This window comes from Episyrphus balteatus, chromosome 2 (assembly GCF_945859705.1).
Source record: "Episyrphus balteatus chromosome 2, idEpiBalt1.1, whole genome shotgun sequence".
In the NCBI taxonomy this organism is placed as follows: domain Eukaryota; kingdom Metazoa; phylum Arthropoda; class Insecta; order Diptera; family Syrphidae; genus Episyrphus; species Episyrphus balteatus.
The window spans coordinates 53,949,045-53,964,425 of NC_079135.1; the positions used below are offsets into that span (position 1 = coordinate 53,949,045).

The 15,381-nt window shown below is 30.7% G+C and overlaps 1 protein-coding gene across 1 annotated transcript in view; it reads left to right on the forward strand.

Moving 5' to 3' along the window:
- The first annotated feature begins 6,288 nt into the window (after positions 1 to 6,288).
- Positions 6,289 to 15,381, forward strand: part of LOC129908187 (interference hedgehog) — a 52,123-nt gene continuing 43,030 nt past the window's right edge. Inside the window, exon 1 of the mRNA XM_055984536.1 lies at positions 6,289 to 6,679. The gene's annotated coding sequence lies outside the window, so the exon portion shown is untranslated. The remainder of the gene's footprint in view (positions 6,680 to 15,381) is intronic.

The window sequence follows — 15,381 nt, forward strand, 5'->3', positions numbered from 1 at the left end:
CAATTAACTATTTTTTTTAACAAAACCCAGTTGAAAATATATCAAGTTAAATATTCTAGTATAAAAATGTAAGAAATTCTCAATTTCACAAATTTTTTTTATTTTATCGATAAATTCTTCTTCTAACACTAACGTCTTCTAACACGAATTCGTAGTTCACCAGCTGCCAACAAAATAGAAATATAAAATATAAAAAACAAACAAACAATTAGTAGATTTTCAATTTTTCAAGATGAATATTAATTTGAGGTAGTACTTTGTATTAATTCTTTTAACATTTCTTAAGATATCAACGCATTATAATAAAAATAATTTCAAATCTATCTTGATCTTTTTATCTTGAGAAACGTCAAATTTTAACCACTATTGTCAAATTTTACCCTGCTCCGCAGCTGGGTAAATTTTAACCCATTTTATTCACCATGCTAGTGTCAAATTTTAACCAAACGTCATATTTTAACCAACATTTTAACGCAATTCGCACACGGCCTAAGGAAGTTCTGATGCAAGATATTTTTAACTATTATTAGGGGTATTCACGATCTGGTGCAACAGGCCTAGTAAAAATGTAAAATTTTATTTTTTTACAATATAGTAAATATTGAAGCATGAATGATGTTTTTTTTCCTCCACCGTTGCTTCTTCTTTTTTTTCATTTTTTATAATTTAATTCTTTGTTTTGTTCGGGTTATTTAATTTTCACTAATTATTTTACATCAAAAGAAAACTAAATTACGGGACATGAGTAGCGACAACTATTATAAACAGAATAAAAAATACAAACTGTTTATCATGGGCGACGCGACGGTGAGCTGCCATCTGTCAAAAATAATTTTACTCCATTGTATTTTTATTTTGCAATAGGGTTAGGGTATAGCAAAAGTGCAAGACCATTGTAAAATTTCAATCCATATATTTTGTTGTTGTAGTGTTGTAAGATTTTCACTTTTGCACTTTTGCAATGATACTAGACCAGTTGCATCGGATCGTGAATATACCCCTATTGTTGTTCTTTTTTTTAATAAAATAAAATGCACGACTAGATTTAATGTAGGTACTACTTGCTCTTCAGTTAAAAACAATTTTTTATAACAAATTATGAGTTGTAGGTATGACTTTGGCATAGTAAAATTGAACTCTACAACAGAATTTGAGTATTTAAGCCTGGTACGCTGCTCGCGCTAAATTTTAGCTCCCATACAAATTATCGAAACTTATTAGCCGAGCTAAAATGGATTCCATACAAATTATCGATTGCTTGTATGGGAGTTTTATCTCGGCTAAAATTTAGCGCGAACAGCGTACCAGGCTTTAATTGATATAATTTATTAGATATATCATTAAATGTTACTTTTATTACATTTTCTTCACATATACAATTAAAGTTCACAATTCATAAAATCGGAGAAGTAAAGAACACAGTTCTTAGTTCCCCGGTGTGCACTCAGAAACAGAAAATCGAACTGATCTATTGTTGACAACCAATGTCAAAGGATACGACAGATGAAAAAGTAGAAAGTTTTGGGCTACTTCTTCCGTCGAATCCGTCCGTCTCCGTCCGATCCGTAGCTTATGGGTCGCTTCCCATTAAAGGGCCCGACCCATAGAATCCGTTGCGTCCGTTGCGTCGAAGTTTTAAAATAAAATACACACGTTCTTATGGGAAGCGACCCATAAGCGACGGATCGGACGGAGACGGACTTCCCATAAGAACGTGTGTATTTTATCGAGCTGTCAGTCAAAAACTTCGACGCAACGGATTCTATGGGTTGGGCCCTTAAGCCTGGTACGCTGGCTCGCGCTAAATTTTAGCCGAGATAAAATTCCCAAACAAGTTATCGACAATTTGTATGGGATCCATTTTAGCTCAGATAAAATGTTTCGATAATTTGTATGGGAGCTAAGATTTAGCGCGAGCTGCGTACCAGGCTTAAATTTTAGCTCCCATACAAATTATCGAAAAATTTTAGCCGAGCTAAAATGAGTCCCATAAAAATTATCGATATCTTGTATGGGAATTTTATCTTGGCTTAAATTTAGCGCGAGCAGCGTACCAGGCTTTAGAACGTTTAATATGCAGTGCTGCCAATTTTTCTAGTTAAGACCGGAGGCGTTTTTTTGTCCAGTTAAGCCCGGTGTTAATAAAAAAACACACCTAAGGTACCTAAGTAAGAAATGAAAAAAGCAGCAAGATTTTGCGAGAAGTTGATTTCACAATTTTTTTTAATTTTTCGAAGAAATTTGTAAAAAAATATATGAAAACAAGAATTTTGAAAAATAGAGTTTTAAAAAGCACAATTTTGACCCCAACCCGCAAAAATACTGACAATTTGTCACTCACTTAAATACGCATTCATAAATGTATCTTTAATACATAATTTAAAAAAGGCAAGACTACAAAAAGATACTACGACAGCACTGTGAAAGTAAGTTTAGCAATACGGTCAAGTGTAAACGTAGAACTAGGGATAGGGATCAGAGATGAGTATTTACTTCATATGTAGCAGATCTACTTCATTAATTTATTTTGATGTATCTGCTACGTAGCAACCTATTTCTACTTCGTTTGACAAATTTTTTCTAACGAACAAAATTTCATTTAAGATGTGTCGTCTTGTTACATTTTTTGTTAAAAAAATGCATTGTTAGTGCTCTTTATTTTTAAATTGGCTCACTAGGCACTGCAAAAATTTCACATCATACATCCAAATCAAAGACCCATCCAAGATATCAATTATTTTATGTAACCGCCCAGATCCCCATAATGGCTCTGGGTCCGGTCATGCATTTTGCATAAAATAAATCAGACATCGGCTTTTAAAAAACAATCTTAAGTTATTATATGGCAGATGGCACATCTTTGCTCATGGAACTAAGACCAAGTCAATGAAAATAATTTTGTAATAAAAAACACTTTATAATTTGAAATTAAAAATCATTATAGCAATTACGGGGATGGCTTTTTGAGAAAAAAATTCATATTTGTTATTTACGAGTGATGCGCTTTCAAGCCATGCAGGTCTCATTTAAATCGGTGCTGGGCTTTTTTTTTTAAATATATTTATTTTTGGGCATTCTCCTTTTAGAGCAAGATCCCAGGGCCGCCAGACATTACTTATTTTCTCAAGAAAAAAATGTATGGAATTACGTAGTGCTAGGACATACTATTAGTGAATGGATACTGGCTATCTTGTGCCGACGGCCATTTTACCACTAACAGGTGCTAAAGGTACGAAAAATACGTAGTTAGATTTCTTATTTTCTCAAGGCTGATTTTTATATATGATACTCAGGGAACTAATACATTAATTTTTGTAAGCTGCCAGACCCGTCGGATGGGCCTAACACCTTGCCAGACACGCATAATAGGAATCAGGAAAGTTAGATTTTATTATATGGGGGTCTGGGAAAAAATTTATAAAATATTTTGACTTCAGGACTCGAAAGAGTATCAAGACACGCGTCGAAAACCACATTTTGCACAATCGCATCCAGAGTCATTTGGCCGCCATTTTGTTTTCTTAATAAAAGTTGCAATTTTTCACATAACTCACGTATTTTTGAATCTACAGAAAAAAAATGTATTGCAAACTTGAAGATAATTTAATTTACTACAATATATGTTAAATTACTTTTTTCGATTATACCTTCGGTTTAAGAGTTAGGGTGGTTTTTTTTTGAAACCATATTTTCGTCATATCTCATTTATTTGAGCTTTTTTGAAAATTAACTTGAAGTAAAAGTTGTAGATCTTTTTATTACCTTCAATTATTACATTAACGGTTTTTCGATTTGACAGTCCGTTTTTGATCTGCAGGAAAAAAACTTCAAAAAGGTTCCAATTTTTTAATATAGGAAAAATGTTCTAGTACAGGGTAATTTGCATTAGATATAACAACAACCTAGGCGTGTAGGTTGCACTCAGACAAGAAAAAATCGTATAACTAACACTGCCAGACCCATTCCGACAGCCATTTTTTTTGCCAGACACCTTAAAGCTTTGAAAAAAATAGTTTAACTTTACTTATTTTCTCAAGCTTCATTTTTATACATGATACTCAGGGAACTAATTCAATAAAATTATTTTGTTAGCTGCCAGACCATCGGATAGGCCTGACACCTTACCAGACACGCACAAATGCTCGCTAGATTTGTTATTAATAAAATCTAATGGGTCTTCCGTAGTATTGAAGTAAAATGTTTACGCTTAATAATACCAATAATTACTACATTATTAAAAATATATACCTACCTTTAAACTCATAACGAATTAGTTCCATGGGTATCATGTATAAATATGAAGCTTGAGAAAATAAGTAAAGTAAAAAATTTTTTTTTAAAGCTTTAAGGTGTCTGGCAAAAAAAAATGGCTGTCGGAATGGGTCTGGCAGTGTTAGTTATACGATTTTTTCTTGTCTGAGTGCAACCTACACGCCTAGGTTGTTGTTATATCTAATGCAAATTACCCTGTACTAGAACATTTTTCCTATATTAAAAAATTGGAACCTTTTTGAAGTTTTTTTCCTGCAGATCAAAAACGGACTGTCAAATCGAAAAACCGTTTATGTAATAATTGAAGGTAATAAAAAGATCTACAACTTTTACTTCAAGTTAATTTTCAAAAAAGCTCAAATAAATGAGATATGACGAAAATATGGTTTCAAAAAAAAACCACCCTAACTCTTAAACCGAAGGTATAATCGAAAAAAGTAATTTAACATATATTGTAGTAAATTAAATTATCTTCAAGTTTGCAATACATTTTTTTTCTGTAGATTCAAAAATACGTGAGTTATGTGAAAAATTGCAACTTTTATTAAGAAAACAAAATGGCGGCCAAATGACTCTGGATGCGATTGTGCAAAATGTGGTTTTCGACGCGTGTCTTGATACTCTTTCGAGTCCTGAAGTCAAAATATTTTATAAATTTTTTCCCAGACCCCCATATAATAAAATCTAACTTTCCTGATTCCTATTATGCGTGTCTGGCAAGGTGTTAGGCCCATCCGACGGGTCTGGCAGCTTACAAAAATTAATGTATTAGTTCCCTGAGTATCATATATAAAAATCAGCCTTGAGAAAATAAGAAATCTAACTACGTATTTTTCGTACCTTTAGCACCTGTTAGTGGTAAAATGGCCGTCGGCACAAGATAGCCAGTATCCATTCACTAATAGTATGTCCTAGCACTACGTAATTCCATACATTTTTTTCTTGAGAAAATAAGTAATGTCTGGCTGCCCTGGGATCTTGGACTATTTGTTTTATATGTATATATTTTTTTTTTTTTTTTCATTATCTGCTACATATTTTCCAAATCTACTTCGTTTTTTTGGGCAATATGTTTCACTTTTCGGGCTTAGCATTCTCATCCCTGATAGGGATGCACAAAAAAAAAAAACAAAACAAATTCGCCGTTCAGTGGTGTCGCCTGTCGCGTAGTAGAAAGAATTAGCGACAGCGACCGAACCGCAGCGGATTGCGTCCGACACCGACTGAGTGCTGCGACTCCGATCAGTTATCATCGACCCTTCATCAGTGTTGGATGTACGCACGAGACGAGTTGCTATTGCTGCTACTTTTTTGTTTTTATGAACGTGAATTTCAATACCAAAAGAAGGTTGCGCGCGCCTCATCATCAATTCTTTGAAATCTTATGGTATTTATGTCGTTTGTTGTTGTGTCGCCTCGCCGTCGTTGTTGTCGGTGTCGCCGTGGATTGCATTCTTCTTCTTTTTCTTCTCCCCGACTCGGCTTGCTTTTTCGCTCCTCGTAATTCGTCGTTTTATGATTTATCTCCTGTGAAAGAGTGAAGAGTACCCAAGATCGATTTCGATTTAGTTCACGGTTTTTCTTACCAGGAAGTCACGCTAGCTAGTAAAGTAGCAATTTTATTGTTTTTCTTATTCACTAGAAAAATAAAAGAATTGTTTTTTGTATTTTGCTCTCTTCACATTTTGCACACAATTAAATAAGAACAAATAGTAGAAAAAAAAACGAAAAACAACACAAATATACGCATCTGTTTTGTTTTTGGAAAATGAGCCGTCGATTATGATCAAATACCTGCCGGCTGAATATTAATCGGAAAATTTTACCGATTAAACATTCAAATTCGAAAATAACATCATCGATTTCGATAGATGTGAAGTCTCTAAAGTGGCAATGAAGTTTGAAGTGTTTACTGATTTTATTTAGTGCGATCAACTGCATTTTTATTGAAAAGCAGGAATCCAAACAAGTGCGGTTGCCGTGTTTTACGCCCGCATATTTCTCAAAAAAACTGGGCCGACCACAAATTGAAAACAGCCCTATTTTACGCAAAAAAAAAAAAAATGCACATCTGTTAAAATTAGTGTGTTGAAGTAAGATTTCGAATTTCGATGCATGTATTCTATTTTGATTTGAAAACGTTGACGCTTGACGGTGACAAGTGAACGCATTTTTTTTATTGTAATTGTTTTGTATTTATAAAATTGAGCCCGTAAAATAGGTACATAGACACCTACACACTAACATGATGATTATGTGAATGTTTGGTGCGTGGAGTGTGTAAACACTAAAGCAGTTTTAAAAACCAAGAAATAAAAAAAAACCTGACAGAAGAAGAAACGATACGACGAAGAGAATTTAAAAAAAAAGTAAAACATTTATCTCAACAAAACTCAAGCTGAAAGCGGTAAGTCCAGTTCCAGTTTCCAGGGTTCGGTTTGGTGGATGTGTGGATTTTGTGGATAAAAGAAAATTGCAGGTTAAAATAATTGTTAGCTGCACAGAGCACAACCAACGCAAGCAATGAAATAAAACAAGAACAAGATATTATTATTACTTTACTTTTGAGTTATTTGAGCGTTGAGATGGATTTTTCTCTGATTTCATGTGATGTTTACTTTCTTATCTCAACTCAATCACAATGTATAGATACATAATGTACACACCTAGGTTAGGTAGACGAAGATTCCTTTTTTTTTTGCTTTTCACCATTTCTAAGCCATTGTATTGTATGAAGTGAGTTATTTATTAGAGTAGGTAACTAACCTATGTCTATGTATGTATGTGTAATGCAGCGGCACAGTAGGTAGGTAGGAAGATGTTAATGTTGAAAGAATTTTATGAAATAATAATATGAAAATTGTAGGTATTGAATCAAACCAAAGGAAGATTCAGCCGAATTTAAACCTTTATAGAGCATTGATGAATCTAGATTGATAAACAGTCTCAGTAGTTATAGTAGTTACTACCTAGGTATGCATTATTTTTTTCAAGCTTTATCATAGATTAAGCTCAGTATGCACATGGAGCTAAATTTTAGCTCCCATATAAAGTGTTCTCAAAAATTTAGCTGATTTAAAATTTATTGAAGAATTTCAGCCGAGTTATGCGCAAATCCAGCTAAAAAAATCACATTTTGGTTTCAATTTATTGATTTCATTTTTCTGATTCCAAGTCAATATGAACTTTAAACATCAATTTGATTATTTTGCCTATATATTCATGTATATTAGGGTGGGTAAAAAAAAAAAATCGAAATTCGTTTTTTCGATTTTGTACTCCGAAAAATCGATTGCTAGACACCTCTAGAATATACACACCAAATATGAGCTCTTTATATTAATGGGAAGGTCCTCCTCTTCGCAATTTTCCATTTTTACATCAAGCTTCTACTAAAAAAAAAATCAGTTTTTTATTAATTGACGTTTTAGATAATTTTTTTTACATATTCTTGTAGAAAATTGAACGCTCTACAAAAAAAGCCGTATACATTTTTTTCAATTATCTAACCGTTTAGTAGATATTTGAGGTCCAAAAATCGAGAAAATCTTTAAAAATTCGTTTTTTGTTCTTACTTTTGTAACAAATTGAAAAATTATAATAATCAAACGCGCATGACATATTCTTGTAGGAAACTGATTGTTCCACAAAAAAGGTCTTATTAACTTTTTTCATTAATCTAACCATTCTAAAGATATTCGAGGTAGGGTTGCACATGCGTCCGGGTTTTCCCGGACATGTACTCTTTTTTGGCTGTGTGGGGGACGTCCGGGATAGTTTCTATCAATTGTCCGGGATTGTACTTTTTTGAAGCCTTAAAAATCTCACTTTTTGATTGCTACTCTTAATTCATTCCTTATTCAAAAAACGAATCGAGTTCATTAAAAGCGAGACGTTTTTATTTTGCTCTATTATCTGCTCAATTCTTTTTTGTGTTCTGTTCCAATATAATCAAAACTCAAAAATGTGCGTATGAGGTAGGTACTGGTTAGTGAATTCTCTGACCAACAAAAATTTATTTTAATAATTAATTTAAATTTTATTACTTATTACAGTACGTACCTTATTGTAAGACTCAAGGTGCAAAGTTTTAAACGATTAAGAAAAATATAAGGCCGCTTATGTAAGTTGCTAAGTCAAAAAGACCATTTCTTAACTTAAATAGTAACTTACTAAAAATTCTATTAGCATTTAACTAAGGGCCAATTTTTCAATAGTCAGTTAAACAGTCATTTAGTACTTATTCCTAAGGATAGAGAAAAAATCAATTTTTCAACAAGCAGATATGTATAGCTTATTCCTTAGAATAAAACTATCTGCTTCTTTCAGAGACGAATAAAAATTATTCTAAGGAATAATCTCAACAAAAATATTGTGTCAGTTGTCAAAGCTGTTTTGAAAGAATTAAAAAAAAAAATACAGTGGAACACAAGAAAACAAAAACAATCATGAATAAAAATGACGTTTAATTGCAAATATTTTTGAATTTGCCAATTTTTTTTTATTCTGTAGAATAAATTATTCTTGATTGAAAAATTCAATGTTTTATCTGATTGTTTATGAGCCTAATAACTTTATTCGTCGAACAGTTAACTGACTGTTTATTAGAAGATTGAAAAATTGGCTCTAAAATAGTAAAAAAAAATCACGGTCAGTTTGCAGGAGTTATCAATGAAAAAATATTAATTCAGGGTTAATCCAATACCGTGTTAAGTGCCAATTTATTGCATCCTCATACCTTTAACGTGAAGTTTAAAAAAAAAAGAAGAAATGTTTCTCCGATCCTCAAGTAGAAACGGAAAGATTATCTTCAATTGATACGGTCCATGTTTTATAAAAAACATTTTTGCAAGCTTGTTCTATGCCTTCAAATTTAAGATTAAAAATATTAAAGATTGCACGTTTTAAATTGATTAAGATCTCTACGGGAATCAATTTAATTTTGATCTTAAACATTCATAAAGTATTAAGTTTCCAAACAAGTTTTGATTGCTTGCTATTCCTTTAAACCAACCATCTCCATTCTATGTTCACGCCAAAGACAAAAACAATATTACATGCAAAAAACACGGAGTAACTGAAGTACACTTAAAAAAACGTGCTCCCAAACAAAATTAAAATGATTGTATTAATGGTGTGCCAACAACATAGACTGATACATACTTTCAAGTTGAAGTTAATCACAAAATGATTTAAACAAATTTTGTATTTAAACATTACGTATTTAATCGTAGACGAGTCTAAATGATCTAAGGGTTGATTAAAAGGTCGATGAAAAAGGGGGTTAAAGTACACGTTTGGGTATTGTATTGCAATTTGTGAGTTGAGCAAATCCTAATTGTACATGCGCGGGATACCTTCATATGGCTTCCAACCACCTGAATTGAGCCTCGGATCAAGATCTTTTAATGCAATGTTTTGTAGAAGTAAACAAATATTGTATTTTTTTTTAACGATTTGATAAGCTTTCATTTAACAAACATACGAGTAGCTATTAAATTATATTGAAGTGAAGTAAGTTACTGTGCTAATTTCAAACAAAGTTCCTCATAACATAACTCCGTCTATTCGTAAGTGAAACCACTTATGTAAATAATTTGTTTAAACTAAAAAAAAATCTTTTCCTTCACTAACTTCTTGGAGAACTTCATAGGCAGGTATTAAGTGAATTTAAAACTTTTCTATTGAAGAAAAAAATATTTCTGATCTCAATGAATAATATAACTAAATATATTCTCATAGCACGTATCACCACATTTTTAAATATCATAATATATGGTGTTTTGACGTCACTCATTATTTATTTAAAAGGGTCTGTATTAGCAACTTACTTTAAGCCATTACATACTCACACTTGTGTATACGAAGTAACATTAATAGCTATAGAAGTCTCGAATACCTTTTATAATTTAATATACGAGTACGTTAGTAATAAGATTTTAAACAGATTATATTTTCCCGATGAGCAATGTATATAAAATGTTTAAGCATTATCACATCATTCTTGATATGAATCTCTTAATCCATGTAATTTGAAATTTTGAATTTTTAAAACTTTTTTTTTTTGGAAATTGACTTTAATCTATGTAAAATATAATAAATGAGTCAACAAAAACAAGAAGTTTCGGTTGATAAATAATCAATTTTAAAGACATTATAGAAGGCGCCATCACGTCGTTTTAATGTTTTTCTATTTGGCCAAATGTTAAATTTTATTATAAACGATTTTGCCGTGCCTTCATTCCACCTACGTAATTTATTAAGTTATTCATAAGGCAGTCGTTTAAAATTTGAGATGCTTTTAACCATCCCTAAGTTAATTTCAAATTTGATGGTTATTTATACTAATGATTTTATTAAGTATTCTTACTAATATGGAATTGATAAGCAAAATACAAGGTTTATACTTGTGGCGCAATAAGTTGTCAGTTTTCTTGTTTTTTTTTTCTATTAATATGGCATCTTTGAAAAATCATTAAAATTGTTTAAATTCCAATTTCGATTTGTTTTAGGATCTTGTTTTGTTTGGTGGTTTTAGTGACGCTCCCTTATATTTTAAATTGCCAAAAAAAAAAAAAAAAATATTTAAGATCTCTTCTTTAAATGACGACTTTTATTTTAAAGCCATGCCAATAAATTGCTGACTAAAAGAAAATTGCATTTTCTTTTAATATAATATGTAATATATTATAAGCTTTTTGCGAAATAATAACGAAAAATTGTTTTTCCAAAACTAAAATTTTAAGAGCGTTTTTGGAAAACTCAACAAATATTTGTTTCAAGGTTTTCAGGAGAACGTTTTTTGTTTCCCATTTAAATACAAAACCGACTTTTCAAAAAGAAGAAATGAGGAGCTGTTCTCTCTTCCATAGCTAATTAATTGGCTCAACTGTTATTTTAAGATTTGGAACGAATTTTCCTTATTTTGAACACGAAAACAGCACGTTTTTTCAAAATGAAACAAATCCAAACGTACACTTTTTACCACCTAATATTATAACTTTTTATGCATTATGTATAGACCAATGAATAACTAAACCCAACCACCCATGTTAACTACAATAATAATATTTGATATTGGTAAGTATTTCCAACAACAGGCAAACTTTATTGACAATTTTTTTTAGTTTTGTTGTAGTATTTTGTTGAGTTTTGCAAAACCTCCATTAATTTTGTATGATTTTGTTAAAAAACGAAAAAACGATCTTAATTATTTTTTTACAGTAAAAAATGTACATAAATGTTTTTATGTTTTTTTATTTCGTCATCTTCTGCGCCTGGTCATGCCAAAAATTTTGATACCCATATCTCCTTTTTGCATTTTTGGCGTTTGTTGAGTTTTGAAAAAGCAAAACTTTAAACGATTTAGTAAATTGTTAAAGCCATTTTAGTAAGTTACTGAGCCAAAAAGCAGTCTGATTTTTAATTTGGTAACTTACTAAAATAGCTTTAGCAATTTACTAAATCGTTTAAAATTTTGTGCCAATGAAATTAAACTAAAAAAATTCGTTTTAAATAACTCATGGTTTATTTTTCTCAATGTGTGAATAAAGCTTAGTTTCGCCCGATGATGTCAATATCATCAACATAAGCTAGGTATTTAAGACACTTTTAAAAACCAGCATCTGTTTATAGCTTGTCAGTTGCAGAGAATTACTTCAAGTAGTATGTTATAGAGAACTTGTCTGGGCACTACATAATAGAGAACTTTGAAGTGGTCGATTTGAAATTCTTAGGATCTGTGAAAGTTGAAAAATGTTTCAATGCTTGAAATTTTATTTACTGGACACATGATCAAATTGAACAAATGAACAATTTGGATGACAGGCTATGCGATGCGTTGTTGGCACCAAAATGTAACTTAACAACATTAGTTTATTTAAGATTGGGTAACTAGATTATCCAGCAGCAAAGTAGAAAAGATTGTTCTGTCAGACAGCAGAAGTTAAAAATTATGTTTGCATTGGATAGAACTCACGTTGCGAGGTTTTAAACTTCTAAGCTTGTTATTTATTGAAACACTGTCGTCATTGTATTCCTATAGTACTCTCATGAAGTAGAATTTTCTGTTTTGCGTGGTTACCGGTGTGATCGCTAGTTTATTTTAAATTTGAAACTTTAGCAGGAAATTGAAATGCAGATCTACCAAAAGATGTCGCTAAGAAATTTGCATCAATTAATAGTACTATAGAAATATTTACATATACAATGCTGTTGTTTTTTCTGTTTCAGCGTCTATAAATTTATTTAAAACAAAAAAAAAGTTACCAATGTATATAAGATAGAACGTTCCCCTAAGATGTATGTTTTAATTTTTTTTATCAATAAACGCAAAACGAATTGAAAGTCTTTGTAAAAGAGGACGTCTGAAGTGCAGTCTTTAAGGGGTTATATCTAGTTGTAAGTTCAAAAAAATCTTCTTTTTTGTTGATTTTTTGTGAAGAGGAATTTTTTTATATAAACATAAAGAATACCTATCCATATAGCAAATTTAATGTATTAAAATAATTCGCTGTGTATTTAAAAAAATATTGGGTTCCGTTATTTTTGTAGTAGATCTCCTAGACGACCTCCAAAAAAAAGGTGTCTGGCAGTGAGCAAGATATCTCTGATCCAAGTCACTTAAAATTAAAAAAACTAAAAGATTCATTTTAAGGATAGACCAATGCAGGTAATGAACGAAGGAATAGTCAAAATTTTGTTTTTTGACAAAATGGCGGCTTCCCAAAGAAAAAAAAACGTTGTTTTTCACGAAAATTTACACTTTAAAGTTGCTTAAAAAATCGAATTATTGTCAAAAACCTTTTTCCTTCGTTCATTACCTGACAAAAGTATCTAAGAAAATTGTGTAAAAATTTCAAGCCGATTACTCCAGCCGTTTCGGAGAAATTTTGCTCACCGCCAGGCACCTTTTTTTTGGAGGTTGTCTAGGAGATCTACTACAAAAATAACGGAACCCAATATTTTTTTAAATCCACAGCGAATTATTTTAATACATTAAATTTGCTTTATGGATATGTATTCTTTATGTTTATATAATTAAATGCCTCTTCACAAAAAATCCACAAAAAAGAAGGTTTTTTTTGCACTTACAACTAGATATAACCCCTTAATGCGCAAATGTTATCTTTTGTTAACAATAGTTAACTTTCATGGTTCCCTAATTTAAAAAGATGTTTAGAACGTAACATTATGACGTCACAAAATGGTTCCCCAATGTAATGCTAAACTGCCAAATATTTGCATTTTGTAATTTTTTCACATTCAGCCTCTGCAATAAATGTCACTTAAATAAAACTAAAATTTTTATGTTTTTATGACATCTGACCAATAAGAGACTCTGAAGAACTGTTTACATGAGAGCGACCAACGAATGAGCGAATGAACGAACAAATGAAATTTAATGTATTTTTAAAGTAATTTTTTTTAACAAAAACACCGCCAGGCACCTTTTTTTTGGAGGTTGTCTAGGAGATCTACTACAAAAATAACGGAACCCAATATTTTTTTAAATCCACAGCGAATTATTTTAATACATTAAATTTGCTTTATGGATATGTATTCTTTATGTTTATATAATTAAATGCCTCTTCACAAAAAATCCACAAAAAATTTTTTGCACTTAAAACTAGATATAACCCCTTAGTGCGCAAATGTTAACTTTTGTTAACAATAGTTAACTTTCATCGTTCCCTAATTTAAAAAGATGTTTAGAACGTAATATTATGACGTCACAAAATGGTTCCCCAATGTAATGCTAAACTGCCAAATATTTGCATTTTGTAATTTTTTCACATTCAGCCTCTGCAATAAATGTCACTTAAATAAAACTAAAATTTTTATGTTTTTATGACATCTGACCAAATAATTTTTTGATATTATGAAAGATTAGGCTTTCCTGAATCTAAATCTGGTTTCAGAAAAATTCTATCAGGTACCATTTTTGTAAAAATGATTTTTGAAAAATGTGGGTAGTTTCTAAAAAATCAACCTTTTAGATTTATTTGAACTCGTGCTAAATTAAAACTATTTGTAGCATTGAGCTCAAATTTGGAGGACTTATTCCTCGTAATATGGCCTATCGATTGACACCAAATATGTCCATTTACATTAATGTTTACTCATATTTTAAAATACTGATTTATAAAAAAAGCAGAAATATCGAAATCCCTTACTTTTTAGTAAATCCAACATGAACAAAAACACCTTAATTAAGGAAAATGTAAAATATCAACGCCCATTATATTTAAAAAGTCTAATATGTAAAGAAAACCATAATAAAATACATTAAACAAAATTTTTACGTGTTTTGTAATTTTATATACTATTTATCTATTTAGAAATATCTTATTTGTAATAAACCATTCGATAAACTGCCTTGTAAAGCTTCAGATTTGTTTCTCCTAAAACAAAAATTATACTTTTCTTATAGTTTTTGATGTGCTGAGTTAGAATCCGAAGTCAAACAAATTCTATCACGTGAGGATTTTAAGATATTCGCATTAAAGTATCACAAAATCAAGTTTTTTCTTAGAAAATCTCAATAAAAACTACTATATTTCACAAACCAGAGCTGACCGAAATTTTTTGAGTTCGGATTCAAAATCAGCACACTAAAGTCCATTAGAAAAGTATATTTTTTTTCTAGGGAGAAAGTTATATTAATTTTTAGAGATCATTTTTTTTTTATGATAAGATATGCCAAACCTACTAAACTTACTTAAATTAAGATATCTCGGAGAAGAAAAGAGATGTTGAGAAGATTGAAACTGAATTTGAAAGAAAAAAATAAGTTCTTTCATAAACCGTAACAATTTTAATTGAAAAATATTACATTATGCTAAAATATTTCTTCGAAAACAGCAAAAAAATGGGTTTTTGAGATTTTCTAACGGGAATATCTAAAAAACGTGACGTGCTAGATCAATTCTGACTTCGGATTCGGAATCAGCATACAAAAATCCTTTGGAAAAGTATAGTTTTATTTAAAGGAGGATTTTCTTGCAGACCAGTGTAATTGGAACAAATTATTTGTTCTTTCATATTTGTCTTATTTTAGATAATAAAATGTCATTTTTTTTTTTTGCTAAAAAATTTGAACTTTAGTTA